This window comes from Hydra vulgaris, chromosome 07 (genome assembly GCF_038396675.1).
Source record: "Hydra vulgaris chromosome 07, alternate assembly HydraT2T_AEP".
NCBI classification, from domain to species: domain Eukaryota; kingdom Metazoa; phylum Cnidaria; class Hydrozoa; order Anthoathecata; family Hydridae; genus Hydra; species Hydra vulgaris.
Window position 1 is genome coordinate 21,074,734 of NC_088926.1, and position 20,904 is coordinate 21,095,637.

The window sequence follows — 20,904 nt, forward strand, 5'->3', positions numbered from 1 at the left end:
GAAAACGGTCCTATACGTCAATTTTAAAATGGTGGGACGACTGCAAACTTTTTGTTAGGGCTGAATTACAACACATATCGATACAGGAAAGTGCGAAAAACAAAAACCAAACGGGAGCGACAAAACGCTAACCCGAATTTAGATAGCATCAAAGAAAAACGCGATGCTCTTTTCTTGCTCCAGTTTCCCGGAGCGTTTATTCGCACGAAACAAGAAACTAATTGAAGAAGGAGAAAAACCTTCAAAATTTTTGTATAATTTGGAAAAAGTTCAACAGCGGAACAAGTCAATTACCGAAATTCGCAAGAATGACGGCACATTGACGAGTGAACCTGGTGAAATACTAAACTCCTTAGTTTCATATTACAAAAACATTTACACCAAAACTAGTTTATGCAAAGACAGCCAAAACAATGTCTTGTCACACATCACTAAACGTTTAAGTGATGATGAAAGTCAATTTTTAAACACCCGCCTGTCCGTCGCCGAACTAAAAGAAGCCCTTTTTAAATTTGAAAACGGAAAATCTCCGGGCTTTGACGGACTTCCAGATAAATTTTATAAAACCTTTTGCCACATTTTAGAAAAAGATTTTGAAGAACTTGCCTACGAAGTACTTTTCGTAGAAAAAAACACCAGCCACTCTATGAAAAATTCTATTATTTCACTGATCCCCAAACAAGGAGATCTTACCGAATGCAAAAACTGGAGGCCCATATCCCTAATCGGCGCTGATTACAAAATAATCACAAAAGCGCTGGCCCTAAGACTTGCAAAAGTAATGGGGAAAATTGTAGAACCAAATCAAGCTTGCGGAATCCCAGGTAGAACAATATTCTCAAATTTACATTTAGTCCGTGATCTTATAGATTACGCGCAATTTAAAAATCTACCTAGTTTCATTTTGTCAATAGACCAAGAAAAGGCGTCGATCGTGCGTTTCTGCTTCAGATTCTCCGAAAATTCAATCTCGAAGAAAATTTTGTATCTTTTGTTAACACCTTATATTCAGAAGTTTCGGCATCTGTTCTGAATTACGGTTTCCTGCCAGCTTCCTTCTCTACGGAAAGGGGAGTTAGACATGGTGATCCCCTCTCTCTCTTGCTCTATGTTTTTGTCGCCAAAGCTCTCGCTTTGGTGATCAGAGCAGATGGCAGAATAGAGGATTTCCCGCTACTAGGTACATCTAAACCCCTTAAAATTCAGCAGTACGCAGACGATTCGAACTTTTTTGCCAGGGACGTAAAATCAGTCCGTTGTTTCTTTGAAAAAGTAAAACTGTTTGAAAAAGCAAGTGGTTCAGTGATCAATGCCTCAAAAACCAAGGGTCTCGCCTTGGGGGTTTTGATCCCAAAATGTACCCGGAATTGGACGGCATAGAGTGGAACAACAACACCGGTTTCAAAATTTTAGGTGTTACTTTTTACACCAGACTGAGCGATACTACCAATTTCAACTGGCTAGTACCTCTAAACAAAATAGAGAAAAAACTCAAGTTTCTGGGACTACGTACTTTGTCACTTAGGGGAAAGACTATGTTGATAAATACGTTAGCAATGTCAAAAGTATGGTTTCTGGCAAACGTGCTGCCTGTTCCCGAATGGGTAATAGAACGTCTGCACAGAGCCAATTTCAAAAATCTGTGGCAAAAGACCCATTACAATCCGGTCAAGAGAGAGACACTTTTCTTACCCGTCAAAAGCGGGGGTCTCGGAATTTTATCACCGAAGGAGCAAAGTCTTGCACTTCGCCTTAAAACACTCTTTCGACTGAAAGAATGCAAAGAGTACAAAGCTCACGATTATTACTACTTTTCAAAGTATTGGTTGGCGAGTTCACTTATAAAATTTACGAACCAAAACCAAAGCTGGAATTTTTTAAAGCAGAACAATTTTCCAAAACACTGGGACAACAAAACGTCTCAGTACTACAAAACAACAATAGAAATATTAGGCAAAATCGGGTCCCTTTTTAACATCCCCCTAAAAACAACAAAAAATTTTTACTTAGAAGTGGCAAAAAACAAAAAGACAGTCAAACCAGCGGAACTTTTTTGGAACAGCTCAACAAAAACAACGATGCCGTGGACCCAAATTTGGAAAAAAACATTGACCTCACACGCATGCGGACCGACTTAAAACATCCTCTTTTGTTTTTTTACAAAACAGTTTACCATCTGCGGCCCTGCTAGCCAAAAGCACAAGGCAACAGATCGTCAAAAATAACAAATGCAAAACTTGTGGTAAAATCGAGGACAACATGCATATCTTTGCCTACTGCCCTCCTTCTGTTGAAATTTGGGAGTATTTTAAACATGTATATAACTCCTTGACATCCCGAAACAACTTTTTTCCGATAAAATCGATTTTCTCGATTGAAACAGCGAGTTTATCGGAGAAAAACCCCACTTCGCAGCTGCTGTTGACACTCACTCAAACCATCATGAGTGCAATATGGAACAGTAGATGTCACCACATGTGTAATAACAAAAAAATTGACCCAATGGCAGTGATCAGTGTAATAATCAAGAACATCAGGAATATTATTATCTTAAAACATAAATATCATGTCCGTAGAAACACCGCGGACATTTTCTGTGATTATTTTTGTATAAAAAATGTTTTCTGCCAAGTAGAGAATGGAAGTCTGAAACTAAACATATGAGCTGAAATAAAACAACGGCTCGTGGTATGTTTAGTAAAGACTTTCTTCCCTCTTGCACTTTTTTTATGTTATACAACAAACTTATTATTATATAAAATTAGCAAATCACTGCCAGACCTTATTATATGAAATATTATTTTAAAACATAAATTTTTTTATCTATAGTGTTCGTAACGAAATGTTTATGTTAAAGTCCTGTAATTCCGTTTTTTTAATTTTTTTGGATATAAATCTTTCTTTTACCTTATGACCTCTTCTTAATCTATTTTGAATCTTCTTTCTTCTTTTTACCTACTCTGAACTCTTGATTTCTTTCCGCACAACGGAAAAAAAAAAAAAAAAAAAAAAATACAAAAAAATATAAAACCAAAAAACACAAAAAAATATAAAATCAAAAAACACAAAAAAATAAAAAATTAAAAATACAAAAATTATGTAATAAAATTTAAAAAACAAAAAATGTATATATTTACGCTATTTTGTAACAACATATATTGTAAAAACTTAAAAAAATTAGTAAATAATATTAAAAAATTGTAAATATTTATTATTTTAAAAGAAAAAAAAATAAAAAATGCTTCTTAAAAGTTTGCCTCTCGTTTTCGATTTTCGGGGTTTCGGGCTTGGGTCTACTATAAAAAGAAAAAAATTGTCTAATTCTTGCTTGCGTTTCCTGAGAGCTCTTTTCCCAATGCATTTCTTTTTTGTTTTCAAATAAGAAAAGTACCTTAGAAAGCTAATTTTGAGCAGATTTTATAAGAATTTAGGAGCAGAATTTGAGCAAATTGCAAAGACAGTATGAAAAGATATAAATCATTAATAAAAAGAGTAGGTTGTTTTCATCATAGAGAGTTTCTTAAACGTGACAGAGCTTTATTATTAGTATGATGATAACTAGAAATGATAAAAGTAAAAGCCTACGGCACCAGGAGTTCCCAGGCGGTACCCCATCTAAGTACTACCCTGGCCCGACGGTGCTTAACTTCCGTGATCTGACGAGAACGGGTGTATTCACCGTGGTATGGTCGTAGGCATCAGCTAACCATTTTATATGGCTTCTATATTTAAAAGCATGTTTATTTCATCTATTAAAACTTAGACATTAGTTGGCATTTGCTAACTTTCGCTAACTAAGTAAGTAAGTAAGTAAGTAAGTAAGTAAGTAAGTAAGTAAGTAAGTATAAACAAAAGACTACACTAGAAATTATTGTAGCTAAAAATTATTTCACACACACTATGAAAAAGGTTCAAGTTCTTCTTAAAAGTTGTTCGCGATTTAAACACTTACTGTGTGCTCACCTATAAGTGTTTTTGTGTGTTTTAAAGTGATCCTTCAATAATTTTTACTTTTATTAAGCAAAATGGAATTTTTTCTACAAACAACTAGCACACAGTTAGTTATAAAAATGTCTTTTTTTTATTATAACACCACAAGTAATAACAAATATTGTTTTTTAGGCGATATAAAGAAACGAAATTTCACGGAAAAAAACACTAAAAACTAACAGTTCTATTTGTGTTAAAAAGGTATGCTTCATAAAAATCCGTTTACTTAGTTGTGGTTACCGAAATTAGTATAATTTTTATTTTAATATGGCAATAAGTTATGCTGGTGCGTTGACCTCTGGGAAATCATCTGTGCTGACGAAAACCAATCTTGGAATTTTTTGATCTAAAGCCAAAGTCGATAACTCCAACGTTTTAGTGTGCCGTTACGGTGATTTGAATTGTAGTGTGAACGACTTTCTTTCTGCCATGGCTGATAAAAAGTTACTTGGAAATAATTGGGGTGTAACTAGACACTACGCCAACAAACTTTTTGAATTTGCAGTGGTAAACATCTCCTCTTTGTCATCCTTTCTCGACACTGAAATTGAAGTCAAAGGTTGCTCTTTAACTTTTCAGCAGAAGTTCATTCGAAAGGTGCACGTGCTGGTCCAAAATATCCCCATTGGCACGCTAAGAAATGGGTGTCAAAGCGCCATCGTCCTGCTTGGCAAACACTCGGCTGTAGGAAGAGGGGAGTTCGACTCGTTTTATTTGCAGAAATGTAAATCGCACGGTGAGGATATCTTCACTGGTAATGTGATTATTATTATCAGGAGCTGGAAGAATCCCACCCGAAATCCTCTACCTCGATATCAAAACGTTGACGGACTCACCCTAAGGTATAAGCATCAAGGCCAGCCCGAATCCACTCCAAAAACATCAAACCCAACCATTGTACCCTCAGATCCAATAAAACCCACTATATCACAAGTCGACAGCGCAAGTATAGACATTGATGTTAACAGTGGCAGCGTTGACATTAGTGTCGACATGGAAACTAATAAAGAAGAGCATAGTGGAAAAAAACAGTCTTCGAAAACACGAAAATCCGCCCAGCCGACCGGAAAACGACTGGGAATTTCGGAATGTGAAACTCCAAAAAAGGTAACAAACACAGCAGAGAAAAAAGAACCCGCGCGTTTCGATGAAGTTTTGTTTTTGAAAGAAAAAGATGTATTGACATGTTTTGACGACGAAGCGGATTCTCTCGTAATCGATGAAGACTATGAAAGCCAACTGTGTGCGGAAAAGAAATCGTAAGATTTTTATTTCCTCTCATTTTTTTCGTTTTAATTTTCTTCTTTTAACTTTGTTCTCAAATCAGACTTTTTTTTCGAACTTTTTCGCTCTAAATTTTTATTTTTATCTTTCTGCAAAAAAATCCTTTTTTTCGACTTTTTTCTGTTCTTTTTTTAATTTCTCATTAGTTATGCATGACACGTTTCTTAACGAGCGCTTAAGCTGTGCATGTTTGTATTGTTGTAGTTCGCGCTTTTGTGTAAAATTGTATGGTCCAGTGCGTCCATCTGTTTGTATTACGTCAGTTAAATGGAAAACTCGTGCATTAAGATTAAGACTTTTATGTTCGTTTTATTTGTGTCAGGTTGTAAAAGTATTATATTTATGTTTAAGCGACACGAGTTTTCAAACTAAGAAAGCTGTTTCTCTCCATCATGGCAATTAACATTTGACCATGCAACATAAACGGTCTTAACGACCAAACTAAACGCGACAATTTTTTTGGTTTTCTTAAAAAGTCCTCCTACGATCTCATCCTCCTTCAGGAAACAAAGTACGGACCGTCCACTGTTAAGCAGTGGGGTGACAAATGGGCTGGCGAGTCTATAAAGAACTCCGGTCCGAGCCATAGTTGTTGCGGGGTGGCTATTCTCTCTAAATCCAACATTTCGTTAACCGAACTAAAAAGGGACGCTAACGGTAGAATTTTAAACGCCATGATCGAAATTGACGAACACAAAATGCAGATGCTGAATATTTACGCGCCCAATGTGCCGAGAGAAAGGCGCCATTTTTTTGGCGACCTTGGCGAATTCTCGCAGGACACAGGACTACCCGTCCTGCTGGCCGGGGACTTCAACATGGTCGAAAGCCTGCCCCTTGACACAGAAGGAACAAACAACGCTAAATATCACACCTACGGCATTTCTGAACTCGGGGTCTTCCGAGGTAAGTATAACCTAGTAGATGTTTTTCGTTATAAGTTTCCCACCAAACGAGAATTCACATGGCGCAATCAGACGGTCAAATGTAGACTCGACAGAATCTACTGCCCTGATAAAGTCGCCAAAAAAACAACACGCTCCAAAATTCTCACCAACCCTTTTTCCGACCACGAGTTCGTGTCAACAACTGTCAACTTTAGTCAATTTAGGAGAGGACCAGGTTACTGGAAATTAAATTGTTCTCTTTTGGAAATAGAGGTGCATAGGCAAAAAATTGAACTCTTAATTCAAGATTGGCAAACAAAAAAACGGTCCTACACGTCAATTTTAAAATGGTGGGACGACTGCAAACTTTTTGTAAGGGCTGAATTACAACACATATCGATACAGGAAAGTGCGAAAAACAAAAAACAAATGAAAAGGATTGAAAACGAAATCCAACGGGAGCAACAAAATGCTAACCCGAATTTAGATAGCATCAAAGAAAAACGCGATGCTCTTTTCTTGCTCCAGTTTCCCGGAGCGTTTATTCGCATGAAACAAAAACTAATCGAAGAAGGAGAAAAACCTTCCAAATTTTTGTATAATTGGGAAAAAACTCGACAGCGGAACAAGTCAATTACCGAAATTCCCAAGAATGACGGCACATTGACGAGTGAACCTGGCGAAATACTCAACTCCCTTGCAACTTATTATAAAAACATTTACACCAAAACAAATTTATGCAAAGACAGCCAAAACCGTGTCTTGTCACACATCACTAAACGTTTGAGTGATGATGAAAACGAATTTTTAAACACCCGCCTAACCGGCGCGGAACTAAAAGAGGCCCTTTTTAAATTTGAAAACGGAAAATCTCCGGGCTATGACGGATTTCCAGCTGAATTTTACAAAACTTTTTGGCACGTTTTAGAAAAAGATTTTGAAGAACTTGCTTACGAAATTCTTTTCGTAGAAAAAAACACGAGCCGCTCTATGAAAAAATCAATAATTTCACTTATTCCCAAACAAGGAGATCTTACTAAATGCAAAAATTGGAGGCCTATATCTTTAATCGGCGCTGATTACAAAATAATCACAAAAGCGCTGGCCCTAAGACTTGCAAAAGTAATGGGGAAAATTATAGAACCAAATCAAACTTGCGGAATTCCAGGTAGAAACATTTTTTCAAATTTACACCTAATACGTGATCTTATAGATTACGCCGAATTTAAAAAACTACCTAGTTTCATTTTGACAATAGATCAAGAAAAGGCGTTTGACAAAGTCGATCGCGCGTTTCTGCTGCAGATTCTCCGAAAATTCAATCTCGGAGAAAATTTCGTATCATTCATTAACACCTTGTATTCAGATGTTTCGGCAACTGTTCTGAATTGCGGCTTCCTGTCTACCTCCTTTCTTACGGAAAGGGGAGTCAGACAGGGAGACCCACTCTCTCTTTTGCTGTACGTTTTTGTTGCTGAAGCTTTGGCTTTGGTGATCAGAGCGGATAGCAGAATAGAGGGTTTTCCTCTGCCGGGAACACGAAAACCTCTAAAACTACAGCAGTACGCAGACGATTCGAACTTTTTTGCTAAGGACGTAAAATGTGTCCGCTATTTCTTTGAAAACCTAAAACTATTCGAAAAAGCAAGTGGTTCAGTGAGCAACGCCTCAAAAACCAAGGGTCTCGCTCTTGGGGGTTTTGATCCCGAAATTTACACACAATTGGACGACATAGAGTGGAACAATGACACCGGTTTCAAAATTTTAGGTGTCACATTTTACACCAGACTGAGCGATACTACCAATTTCAACTGGCAAGTAGCTCTTAACAAAACAGAGAAAAAGCTCAAGTTTCTGGGACTGCGTACTTTGTCACTTATGGGAAAGACTAATCTGATAAATACGCTAGCAATGTCAAAAGTGTGGTTTCTAGCAAACGTTTTGCCCACTCCCGAGTGGGTAATAGAGCGTTTGCATCGAGCCATTTTCGAAAATCTGTGGCAAAAGACCAATTTCAACCCGGTCAAACGAGAGACGCTTTTCTTACCCGTCAAAAGCGGGGGTCTCGGAATTTTATCACCGAAGGAGCAAAGTCTTGCGATCCGCCTCAAAACGCTCTTTCAAATAAAAGAACGCGAAGAGGACAAAACTCACGATTCTTACTACTTTTCAAAGTATTGGGTGGCAAGTTCACTTGTTAAATATACTAAGCAAAACGAAAGCTGGAATTTTTTAAGGCAAAACACGTTTCCAAAACACTGGGACAACAAAATGTCTCAGTACTACAAAACTACAATTGATATCTTAGATAAAAACGGGTCCCTCTTTAACATCCCCCTAAAATCAACAAAAAATTTTTACTTAGAAGTGGCAAAAAACAAAAAGACAGTCGTGCCAGCAGAACTTTTCTGGAACAGTTCAACAAAAACAACAATGCCGTGGACCCAAATTTGGAAAAGAAATTTTACCTCCCACGCATACGGACCGACTCAAAACATCCTCTTTCGATTTCTCCATAACAGCTTACCCTCTGCTGCCTTGCTTGCCAAAAGCACAAGGCAACAGATCGTCAAAAACAACAAATGTAAAACTTGCGGTAAAATTGAGGACAACCTGCACATCTTTGCCTACTGTCCTCCTTCTGTTACAATATGGGAATACTTTAAACATGTATATAACTCCTTGACATCCCAAAACAACTTTTCTCCAATAAATTGCATCTTCTCGATTGAGACTGCGAATTTATCGGAGAAAAACCCTACCTCGCAGCTGCTGTTGACAGTCACTCAAACCATTATGAGTGAAATATGGAACAGCAGATGCCACCATATGTATAAAAATTCAAATATTGACCCAACGGCAGTGATCAGGATAATTAACAGAAACATCAGGAATATTATTACTTTAAAATATAATTATCATGTCCGTAGAAACACCACGGACATTTTTTGTCAACTTTTTTGTATTAAAAACGTTTTTTGTGAAATAGAGAACGGGAACCTGAAACTAAACATATGAGCCAAACTAACACACTGGCTCGTAGTTAGAACTAAATGTTTAGTTGAGTGTTCCCGTGTCCATTAAACATATAATTTTTTTACAACAAATTTATTGTTATTTATGATTAAACAATCACTGCCAGCCCTTAGTTTTTTTCAGATATATTTTATTATTTGCATTTTTTTCTGTAGATTTCGTAATGTGATGATTTGTGTAAAAGTCCTGTAATTTTTTTAGTATTAATTAATAAAATCTTTCTTAACTAAATATACTTAAATAATCTTTACAAACTTCATTATCAACATTCTTCTATATTCTCGATTTCTTTCCGCACATAGGCTCAAAAAAACAAAAAACACAAAAAAATATAAAAATAAAAATACAAAAAAATAAAAAACTTAAAAACACAAAAAAATAAAAATACAAAAAACCAAACAAAAATTAAAAAATGTATATATATATATATAAACACGACTTTGTTTTTAAAATATTGGCATAGTAACTAATAAACTTTTTAAAATAGATCAAAGTAAATTAAATGTAAAAAAGCCTGTTTTTTTTCTTTTGCGTTCTTATAATATAAAAGAGAAATATAATAAGTGTATCATAAAAATAGTAATAAACGAAAAATACATAATGTTAAACGATTTGAAATATCATTGTAAATATGCGTATTTATTATGCAGATATAGTAAAGAAAATTGTAAATATTTATTATTTTGTAATAAAAAAAAAAAAAAAAAATGCTTCATAAAAGTTTGCCTCTCGTTTTCGATTTTCGGGGTTTCGGGCTTGGGTCTACTATAAAAAGAAAAAAATAGTCTAATTCTTGCTTGCGTTTCCTGAGAGCTCTTTTCTTAATGCATTTCTTTTTTGTTTTTCAGTAAGAAAAGTACCTTAGAAAGCTAATTTTGAGCAGAATTTATGAGAAATTAGGAGCTGAATTTGAGCAAATTGCAAAGACAGTATGAAAAGATATAAATCATTAATAAAAAGAGTAGGTTGTTTTCATGATAGAGAGTTTCTTAAACGTGACAGAGCTTTATTATTAGTATGATGATAAATAGAAATGATAAAAGTAAAAGCCTACGGCACCAGGAGCATACGTTATTTTAATAATAAGGTATTTAATTCTTTAATTTGTGTTAATAAGGTATGCATACCTTATCATATTGTTGTTTATTTCTCTCCTCCGGCGTATGCCTTGTAGAGATATTAATAGTGAATACAATGGCATTAATTATAAGACGGTTCACTGTTCCACTACTAAGTTAGCAAATACTTTTGAAATGTCGCCTATCTTGATTATGCTGTTGTTTGTGGATTCTGGTGATGGTTAAAGGATTTTACGCTCGTGTCTTATATATGGATTGTAGAATATGGGTTGGTTTAGTATTTCCTCGATGGTAAGATTTTTGTGGTTGTTAAATTTTCTATAGAGATGACTCCACGTTTTTATTGTTTGACGGTAGTAGGGGGGTAGAGTTTTTAATGAGTTTGAAGAATGCGTGGTGAGAAATATAAGATTTCCTTGATTTGCATGTCGGTAATTATTAAAAATATGAAGGGCTGAATCTTTCCACGCTCCCTGTTTGCTGTCATCAAAATATTTGGAAATCCAACTTAGTTGAATCGATTGCAGTTTTTTTTTCACGTCGATAATGTTTAAACCGCCTTTATTGATTGGGAGTTTGGAAATTTGTTTAGGTGTTTTTATGGAGCTATTATTCCAGAGGAAGTTGTCGATTTTTCGTTCTAATAGTTTTATTGTTTTGTCACATGGTATAGGTAGGGTGAAAGCAAGATGCCATAGGCCACTTAGTAGTGTTTGGTTGATTATTAGAGCTTTTCCTTTAATCGATAATTTAAGTCTTTCCCACTTTTCTATCTTTTTGTCCAATTTTTCTATGCTCTCGTTCCATTGTCGGTTAATATATTGATTAGAATTAGAGAAATTAACACCTAGACTCTTAAGAGTAGTATCATGCCATACGAAATTTAGAAAACTGTCTTTTATTATAGATCTGTTTCGTCCAAGCCACAGACCTTGGCATTTGGAAATGTTCAACTTTGTTCCTGTACCTCGTTTGTATATGTTTAGAGCGTTGCCTAAAGCTATTATTGAGTTGTCAGTCGATAGGAAAAAGACAGTGTCATCCGCATACTGTTGCAGTTTAGTTTCTTTATTGTCGATTGTGATTCCTTTAATTTCTGGATTTCTCCTAATAAATCCTGCAAAAACCTCTGCCTGAATTATATATAGTATCATGGAAAGGGGACATCCTTGCCTAACTCCTCTGTATATATTTATTTTGTTTGATAAATAACCGTTTATTTTAAGATATGCACTGATGTCATAATATAATGTTTTAATTACATTGATAAAGACAACACTAAAACCAAATTTAAATAAGCAATCATATAAAAAATTCCTGTCCACACGGTCAAAGGATTTTATTTGGTCTATTGACACAATGGAGGCATCTAAATTAATTTTGTTAGCTATATAAATTATGTCTCTTGTATATGCAAGATTTTGATATATCGTTCTGTGGGGAACACTTGCTGTTTGGTTTTCGTGTATGATTGTTGGGAGTATTTTTGCTAGTCGGTTTGCTATGATTTTGGTGAGTATTTTGTAATCTGTGTTTAATAGAGATATCGGTCTCCAATTGGAAATGTCAGTTTTTTCGCCTTTTTTAAATAAACATGTTATGATGGCTTGTTTTTGTGTTTCCGACATCTCGTGTTTTTTTATGATATCATTTAGAATATTAACTAAAATTTTACCAATAGTATCAAAGTTTGATTTGTAAAATTCGACTGTTAAACCATCATTCCCGGGTGATTTGTTATTTTTCATATTCGTTAATGCGTTTTTGACTTCAGATAATGTTATTGGTTCGTCCAATGATCGTTGTTGTTGTTTAGATATTTTTTTAATATCCGAATTATCAAGTATGAATTTTTGGAGTGTGATATCATTTTTAGTGTCTTTGTATAGTTTTTGGTAGAAATGTTCAAAAGCTTTAGTGATGTCTTTGGTGTTACTTTTTTCAATTCCGTCTTTGTCTTTTATTAATGTTATGACTTGTTTAGGAACTTTTGATTTTTCCAGGTGGAAGAAGAATTTGCTCGATTTTTCACCCTCTGTTCGCCATTTAACCTTTGCTCGGATTTCAGCACCTTTGGCTCTATTTTTTTCATACATTTCAAGTTTTGTTTTTAATGCATCACTCAAGTTTTTCATTTTTGGGTTGTTATGGGCTTTTTTTAACGAGTTTTTTAATTGTTTTTTTAGTCTGTATTCTTGAATTCGAGTTACTTTAGCTTCCGTTTTGCTAAATTTTTGTGAAAATATTTTTATTTGTTTTTTTAGATGGTCCCAGTCAGTAGTTTTATTTTTGGAATGATCAATTATTGAGGCGTGTGATTTAATAATTTGGGAAATGTTTTCAATGTATTCTAATTTTTTTAAATTTTTATTATTTAAAATCCAAACTTCTTTTCCAATATCAATGTTATTTATAGAAATCGCCGCACATACGGCATTGTGATGATCAGTAAATGTCATTGGTTCGTGTTTAATGGAGGTAAAATGGCGCATGTGTTTACTTATATATATCCGGTCAAGTCGAGAGAATGTTACGTTGTTTGTTGATTTATAGGTGTATTCTTGGGCATGTGGATTAAAAATACGCCAAGTGTCTTCGATGTTTAAAGTTTTTAATAAAGTTTTAAAATCATTTGTTGACAAACATTTTTTTCTGTTTATTTGTGGATATCGATCAATATCATCTAGGACCATATTAAAATCACCTCCAAATATGATAGACATATTATTTAAAATTTTTGTTTTGATTGTTTTTGTTATTTCTTTAAATAAATTTTTCCTTTTGATTTGGTCAGCATAACTTGAACCGGATTTTCCGTAAACATTTATTATTAAAAAACTGTGATAATCGTTTCCTACAAGTATGTAATTAAAGTGACTTTCGTGGTCTTCGTAATGGTCAATTATTTTTAGATTATGCTTTGTTTTATTAATTAATGTTATAGTACCTCCTGTGTGTGACGTACCGTTAGAATAGTAGCCAGGATTATTCCAAAGTTTTATAAAATTTTCTGCGTTTTGTGCATTAAGATGCGTTTCTTGCAATAAGAAAAAATCAAAGTTCATTTTTTTAAATTTTTCTATAATTATGTTTTGCTTGTTTATGTCAGCAAGTCCACAAATATTTACGGAGAATATTTTAACGGTTTCCATTTTTGTTTTATTACGTTTTATGATATGTTTGTGGTTTGTGGTTATATAATTATTGGTATGACAGTAAGAGTAATTAAATGCGTAAAGGAATGGAATGTCAGATGTTTTACATTTACAAAAAAGTTTTCTCGTAAAAAATAAAATAAAAAGATTAAACCAGATAAATTAGAGAAAAAAATAACAATAACAATAATATAGTATAAAAATATCTCATACCGCTTTTTTTCTTGGTAATCTCTTCGGGTCAATTTTTTGAGGAGTCGGTGGTGGGGCATTTCTTTTATAAATGTTTTTATCGTTTTGCCGTATTTCGCCTTCTTCCATATCTGATTCTATATCGCTAAACTCATTTTGTTCGTTTATGGTCTTCTTTATCTTTCTTTCCTCTTTTTTTTGACTTTTACTTTTCACAGTTTCAAATGCTGGTTCAGTAGGAGCAATTTTGGTTACTTTGCTTTCGGATAATTTTGATGTCAATTCATTATTATTTTCAGCTAGTTGATAACTAGGTACGAAATCATTCGATTCGTTTTTGTCTTTATTATTGTGTTTATTTGGAATAGTGTCTGCAGTTGGTTTTTCCGTAGGTTTTCGAGCAATACACCGTTGTTGAGGCGGATGAGAATACTGGCATGTAGAACAAAGAAAGGATTTACCTGCATAGTGTAAAGCTATTTTGATTCCACCAATTTCAATGGTATGAGGGATCTCCTCTAATTTTACTTTTGGATTAACTCGAAATAGTCGTCGGCCGTCTTTTAAATTACGGTCAAATTTATATGTTGTGTGTGTTATTGAATATACTTCCCTAATAAATGGATCCAATTCTGAAAGAATATCATGGTCTTCGACTAATGGGTCGCATTTAACCGTAATTAGTAGCCCTATGTCAGAACGTATTTTTAGATTGATGTTTTGGTTACTTCCAGATAATTGAATGGTTGATTCGCTAACATGTATAGCGTCTTCTTTTCTTTTTAGTTCCATCACCCAATTTCCTTTTTTGTTGTAAGTTAAACTATTGATTTTATTTTTCCCGATAATTAATGATACTTTCTCGTAAATTTCTTGAGCTCTGTTTTCTTGATATTTTTTATTAAAGCTTTCGGTCGGATCCATATAAACATGTAAGTCTAAAATGCATTCAAGTCGATTAGATTTCGAAGATGTAACACTCGCGTAACTAGCCATATTACGACAACAATAAGCAAAACTAGCAGTGTCTTAATAAATTTTCACGATCTCTAAATAAACTTCAGCCAAACAGATGTGGTGCATTTTTTTTTTTTTTTTATTACAAAATAATAAATATTTACAATTTTCTTTACTATCTCTGCATAATAAATACGCATATTTACAATGATATTACAAAACGTTTAACATTATATATTTTTCCGTTTATAAATATTTTTATGATACACTTATTATATTTCTCTTTTATATTATAAGAAAGAAAAACGAAAAAAAACAGGCTTTTTACATTTAATTTGCTTTGATCTATTTTAAAAAGTTCATTAGTTACTATGCCAATATTTTAAAAACAAAGTCGTGTTATAATATATATATATATATACATTTTTTAATTTTTGTTTGGTTTTTTGTATTTTTATTTTTTTGTGTTTTTAAGTTTTTTATTTTTTTGTATTTTTATTTTTATATTTTTTTGTGTTTTTTGTTTTTTTGAGCCTATGTGCGGAAAGAAATCGAGAATATGGAAGAATGTTGATAATGAAGTTTGTAAAGATTATTTAAGTATATTTAGTTAAGAAAGATTTTATTAATTAATACTAAAAAAATTACAGGACTTTTACACAAATCATCACATTACGAAATCTACAGAAAAAAAATGCAAATAATAAAATATATCTGAAAAAAACTAAGGGCTGGCAGTGATTGTTTAATCATAAATAACAATAATTTTGTTGTAAAAAAATTATATGTTTAATGGACACGGGAACACTCAACTAAACATTTAGTTCTATCTACGAGCCAGTGTGTTAGTTTGGCTCATATGTTTAGTTTCAGGTTCCCGTTCTCTATTTCACAAAAAACGTTTTTAATACAAAAAAGTTGACAAAAAATGTCCGTGGTGTTTCTACGGACATGATAATTATATTTTAAAGTAATAATATTCCTGATGTTTCTGGTAATTATCCTGATCACTGCCGTTGGGTCAATATTTGAATTTTTATACATATGGTGGCATCTGCTGTTCCATATTTCACTCATAATGGTTTGAGTGACTGTCAACAGCAGCTGCGAGGTAGGGTTTTTCTCCGATAAATTCGCAGTCTCAATCGAGAAGATGCAATTTATTGGAGAAAAGTTGTTTTGGGATGTCAAGGAGTTATATACATGTTTAAAGTATTCCCATATTGTAACAGAAGGAGGACAGTAGGCAAAGATGTGCAGGTTGTCCTCAATTTTACCGCAAGTTTTACATTTGTTGTTTTTGACGATCTGTTGCCTTGTGCTTTTGGCAAGCAAGGCAGCAGAGGGTAAGCTGTTATGGAGAAATCGAAAGAGGATGTTTTGAGTCGGTCCGTATGCGTGGGAGGTAAAATTTCTTTTCCAAATTTGGGTCCACGGCATTGTTGTTTTCGTTGAACTGTTCCAGAAAAGTTCTTCTGGCACGACTGTCTTTTTGTTTTTTGCCACTTCTAAGTAAAAATTTTTTGTTGATTTTAGGGGGATGTTAAAGAGGGACCCGTATTTATCTAAGATATCAATTGTATTTTTGTAGTACTGAGACATTTTGTTGTCCCAGTGTTTTGGAAACGTGTTTTGCCTTAAAAAATTCCAGCTTTCGTTTTGCTTAGTATATTTAACAAGTGAACTTGCCACCCAATACTTTGAAAAGTAGTAAGAATCGTGAGTTTTGTCCTCTTCGCGTCCTTTTATTTAAAAGAGCGTTTTGAGGCGGATTGCAAGACTTTGCTCCTTCGGTGATAAAATTCCGAGACCCCCGCTTTTGACGGGTAAGAAAAGCGTCTCTCGTTTGACCGGGTTGAAATTGGTCTTTTGCCACAGATTTTCGAAAATGGCTCGATGCAAACGCTCTATAACCCACTCGGGAGTGGGCAAAACGTTTGCTAGAAACCACACTTTTGACATTGCTAGCGTATTTATCAGATTAGTCTTTCCCCTAAGTGACAAAGTACGCAGTCCCAGAAACTTGAGCTTTTTCTCTGTTTTGTTAAGAGCTACTTGCCAGTTGAAATTGGTAGTATCGCTCAGTCTGGTGTAAAATGTGACACCTAAAATTTTGAAACCAGTGTCATTGTTCCACTCTATGTCGTCCAATTGTGTGTAAATTTCGGGATCAAAACCCCCAAGAGCGAGACCCTTGGTTTTTGAGGCGTTGATCACTGAACCACTTGCTTTTTCGAATAGTTTTAGGTTTTCAAAGAAATAGCGGACACATTTTACGTCCTTAGCAAAAAAGTTCGAATCGTCTGCGTACTGCTGTAGTTTTAGAGGTTTCCGTGTTCCCGGCAGAGGAAAACCCTCTATTCTGCTATCCGCTCTGATCACCAAAGCCAAAGCTTCAGCAACAAAAACGTACAGCAAAAGAGAGAGTGGGTCTCCCTGTCTGACTCCCCTTTCCGTAAGAAAGGAGGTAGACAGGAAGCCGCAATTCAGAACAGTTGCCGAAACATCTGAATACAAGGTGTTAATGAATGATACGAAATTTTCTCCGAGATTGAATTTTCGGAGAATCTGCAGCAGAAACGCGCGATCGACTTTGTCAAACGCCTTTTCTTGATCTATTGTCAAAATGAAACTAGGTAGTCTTTTAAATTCGGCGTAATCTATAAGATCACGTATTAGGTGTAAATTTGAAAAAATGTTTCTACCTGGAATTCCGCAAGTTTGATTTGGTTCTATAATTTTCCCCATTACTTTTGCAAGTCTTAGGGCCAGCGCTTTTGTGATTATTTTGTAATCAGCGCCGATTAAAGATATAGGCCTCCAATTTTTGCATTTAGTAAGATCTCCTTGTTTGGGAATAAGTGAAATTATTGAATTTTTCATAGAGCGGCTCGTGTTTTTTTCTACGAAAAGAATTTCGTAAGCAAGTTGTTCAAAATCTTTTTCTAAAACGTGCCAAAAAGTTTTGTAAAATTCAGCTGGAAATCCGTCATAGCCCGGAGATTTTCCGTTTTCAAATTTAAAAAGGGCCTCTTTTAGTTCCGCGCCGGTTAGGCGGGTGTTTAAAAATTCGTTTTCATCATCACTCAAACGTTTAGTGATGTGTGACAAGACACGGTTTTGGCTGTCTTTGCATAAATTTGTTTTGGTGTAAATGTTTTTATAATAAGTTGCTAGGGAGTTGAGTATTTCGCCAGGTTCACTCGTCAATGTGCCGTCATTCTTGCGAATTTCGGTAATTGACTTGTTCCGCTGTCGAGTTTTTTCCCAATTATACAAAAATTTGGAAGGTTTTTCTCCTTCTTCGATTAGTTTTTGTTTCATGCGAATAAACGCTCCGGGAAACTGGAGCAAGAAAAGAGCATCGCGTTTTTCTTTGATGCTATCTAAATTCGGGTTAGCGTTTTGTTGCTCCCGTTGGATTTCGTTTTCAATCCTTTTCATTTGTTTTTTGTTTTTCGCACTTTCCTGTATCGATATGTGTTGTAATTCAGCCCTTACAAAAAGTTTGCAGTCGTCCCACCATTTTAAAATTGACGTGTAGGACCGTTTTTTTGTTTGCCAATCTTGAATTAAGAGTTCAATTTTTTGCCTATGCACCTCTATTTCCAAAAGAGAACAATTTAATTTCCAGTAACCTGGTCCTCTCCTAAATTGACTAAAGTTGACAGTTGTTGACACGAACTCGTGGTCGGAAAAAGGTTTGGTGAGAATTTTGGAGCGTGTTGTTTTTTTGGCGACTTTATCAGGGCAGTAGATTCTGTCGAGTCTACATTTGACCGTCTGATTGCGCCATGTGAATTCTCGTTTGGTGGGAAACTTATAACGAAAAACATCTACTAGGTTATACTTACCTCGGAAGACCCCGAGTTCAGAAATGCCGTAGGTGTGATATTTAGCGTTGTTTGTTCCTTCTGTGTCAAGAGGCAGGCTTTCGACCATGTTGAAGTCCCCGGCCAGCAGGACGGGTAGTCCTGTGTCCTGCGAGAATTCGCCAAGGTCGCCAAAAAAATGGCGCCTTTCTCTCGGCACATTGGGCGCGTAAATATTCAGCACCTGCATTTCGTGTTCGTCAATTTTGATCATGGCGTTTAAAATTCTACCGTTAGCGTCCCTTTTTAGTTCGGTTAACGAAATGTTGGATTTAGAGAGAATAGCCACCCCGCAACAACTATGGCTCGGACCAGAGTTCCAAATAGACTCGCCTGTCCATTCGTCACCCCACTGCTTAACAGTGGACGGTCCGGACTTTGTTTCCTGAAGGAGGATGAGATCGTAGGAGGACTTTTTAAGAAAACCAAAAAAATTGTCGCGTTTAGTTTGGTCGTTTAGACCGTTTATGTTGCATGTTAAAATGTTAATAGCCATGATGGAGAGAAGCAGCTTTCTTAGTTTGAAAACTTGTGTCGCTTAAACATAAATATAACAATTTTACAACCTGACACAAATAAAACGAACATAAAAGTCTTAATCTTAATGCACGAGTTTTCCATTTAACTGACGTAATACAAACAGATGGACGCACTGGACCATACAATTTTACACAAAAGCGCGAACTACAACAATACAAACATGCACAGCTTAAGCGCTCGTTAAGAAACGTGTCATGCATAACTAATGAGAAATTAAAAAAAGAACAGAAAAAAGTCGAAAAAAAAGATTTTTTTGCAGAAAGATAAAAATGAAAATTTAGAGCGAAAAAGTTCGAAATAAAAGTCTGATTTGAGAACAAAGTTAAAAGAAGAAAATTGAAACGAAAAAAATGAGAGGAAATAAAAATCTTACGATTTCTTTTCCGCACACAGTTGGCTTTCATAGTCTTCATCGATTACGAGAGAATCCGCTTCGTCGTCAAAACACGTCAAAACATCTTTTTCTTCCAAAAACAAAACTTCATCCAAACACGCGGGTTCTTTTTTCTCTGCTGTGTTTGTTACTTTTTTTGGAGTTTCACATTCCGAAATTCCCAGTCGTTTTCTGGTCAGCTGGGCAGGTTTTCGTGTTTTCGAAGACTGTTTTTTTCCACTATGCTCTTCTTTATTAGTTTCCATGTCGACACTGATGTCAAAGCTGCCACTGTTAACATCAATGTCTATACTTGCGCTGTCGACTTGTGATATAGTGGGTTTTATTGGATCTGAGGGTACAATGGTTGGGTTTGATGATTTTGGAGTGGATTCGGGCTGGCCTTGATGCTTATACCTTAGGGTGAGTCCGTCAACGTTTTGATATCGAGGTAGAGGATTTTGGGTGGGATTCTTCCAGTTCCTGATAATAATAATCACATTACCAGTGAAGATATCCTCACCGTGGGCCTTACATTTTTGCAAATAAAAGGAGTCGAACTCCCCTCTTCCTACAGCCAAGTGCTTGCCAAGCAGGACGATGGCGCTTTGACACCCATTTCTTAGCGTGCCAATGGGGATATTTTGGACCAGCACGTGCACCTTTCGAATGAACTTCTGCTGAAAAGTTAAAGAGCAACCTTTGACTTCAATTTCAGTGTCGAGAAAAGATGACAAAGAGGAGATGTTTACCACTGCAAATTCAAAAAGTTTGTTGGCGTAGTGTCTCGTAACACCCCAAACATTTCCAAGTAACTTTTTATCAGCCAAGGCAGAAAGAAAGTCGTTCACACTACAATTCAAATCACCGTAACGGCACACTAAAACGTTGGAGTTATCGACTTTGGCTTTCGATCCAAAAATTCCAAGATTGGTTTTCGTCAGCACAGATAATTTACCAGAGGTCAACGCACCGGCATAACTTATTGCCATATTAAAATAAAATATATACTACTAATCGCTAACCACAACTAAGTAAACGGATTTTTATGAAGCATACCTTTTAACACAAATAGAACTGTTAGTTTTTTTGTGATTTATTCCGTGAAATTTCGTTTTCTTTATATAGCCCCAAAAACAATATTTGTTATTACTTGTGGTGTTATAATAAAAAAAAGACATTTTTATAACTAACTGTGTGCTAGTTGTTTGTAGAAAAAATTCCATTTTTCTAAATAAAAGTAAAAATTATTGAAAGAACACTTTAAAACACACAAAAACACTTATAGGTGAGCACACAGTAAGTGTTTAAATCGCGAACAACTTTTAAGATGAACTTGAACCTTTTTCATAGTGTGTGTGAAATAATTTTTAGCTACAATAATTTCTAGTGTAGTCTATTGTTTATACTTACTTACTTACTTACTTACTTACTTACTTACTTACTTAGTAAGCGAAAGTTAGCAAATGCCAACTAATGTCTAAGTTTTAATAGATGAAATAAACATGCTTTTAAATATAGAAGCCATATAAAATGGTT

At 34.9% G+C, this 20,904-nt stretch overlaps 1 non-coding gene across 1 annotated transcript; it reads right to left on the minus strand.

The window, feature by feature from the left end:
* Nucleotides 1-3,578: 3,578 nt before the first annotated feature.
* LOC136082861 (5S ribosomal RNA) lies at nucleotides 3,579-3,697 on the minus strand. Its single transcript, XR_010639778.1, has one exon. It is a non-coding gene; the product is annotated as a 5S ribosomal RNA (ribosomal RNA).
* Between the last annotated feature and the right edge of the window lie 17,207 nt (nucleotides 3,698-20,904).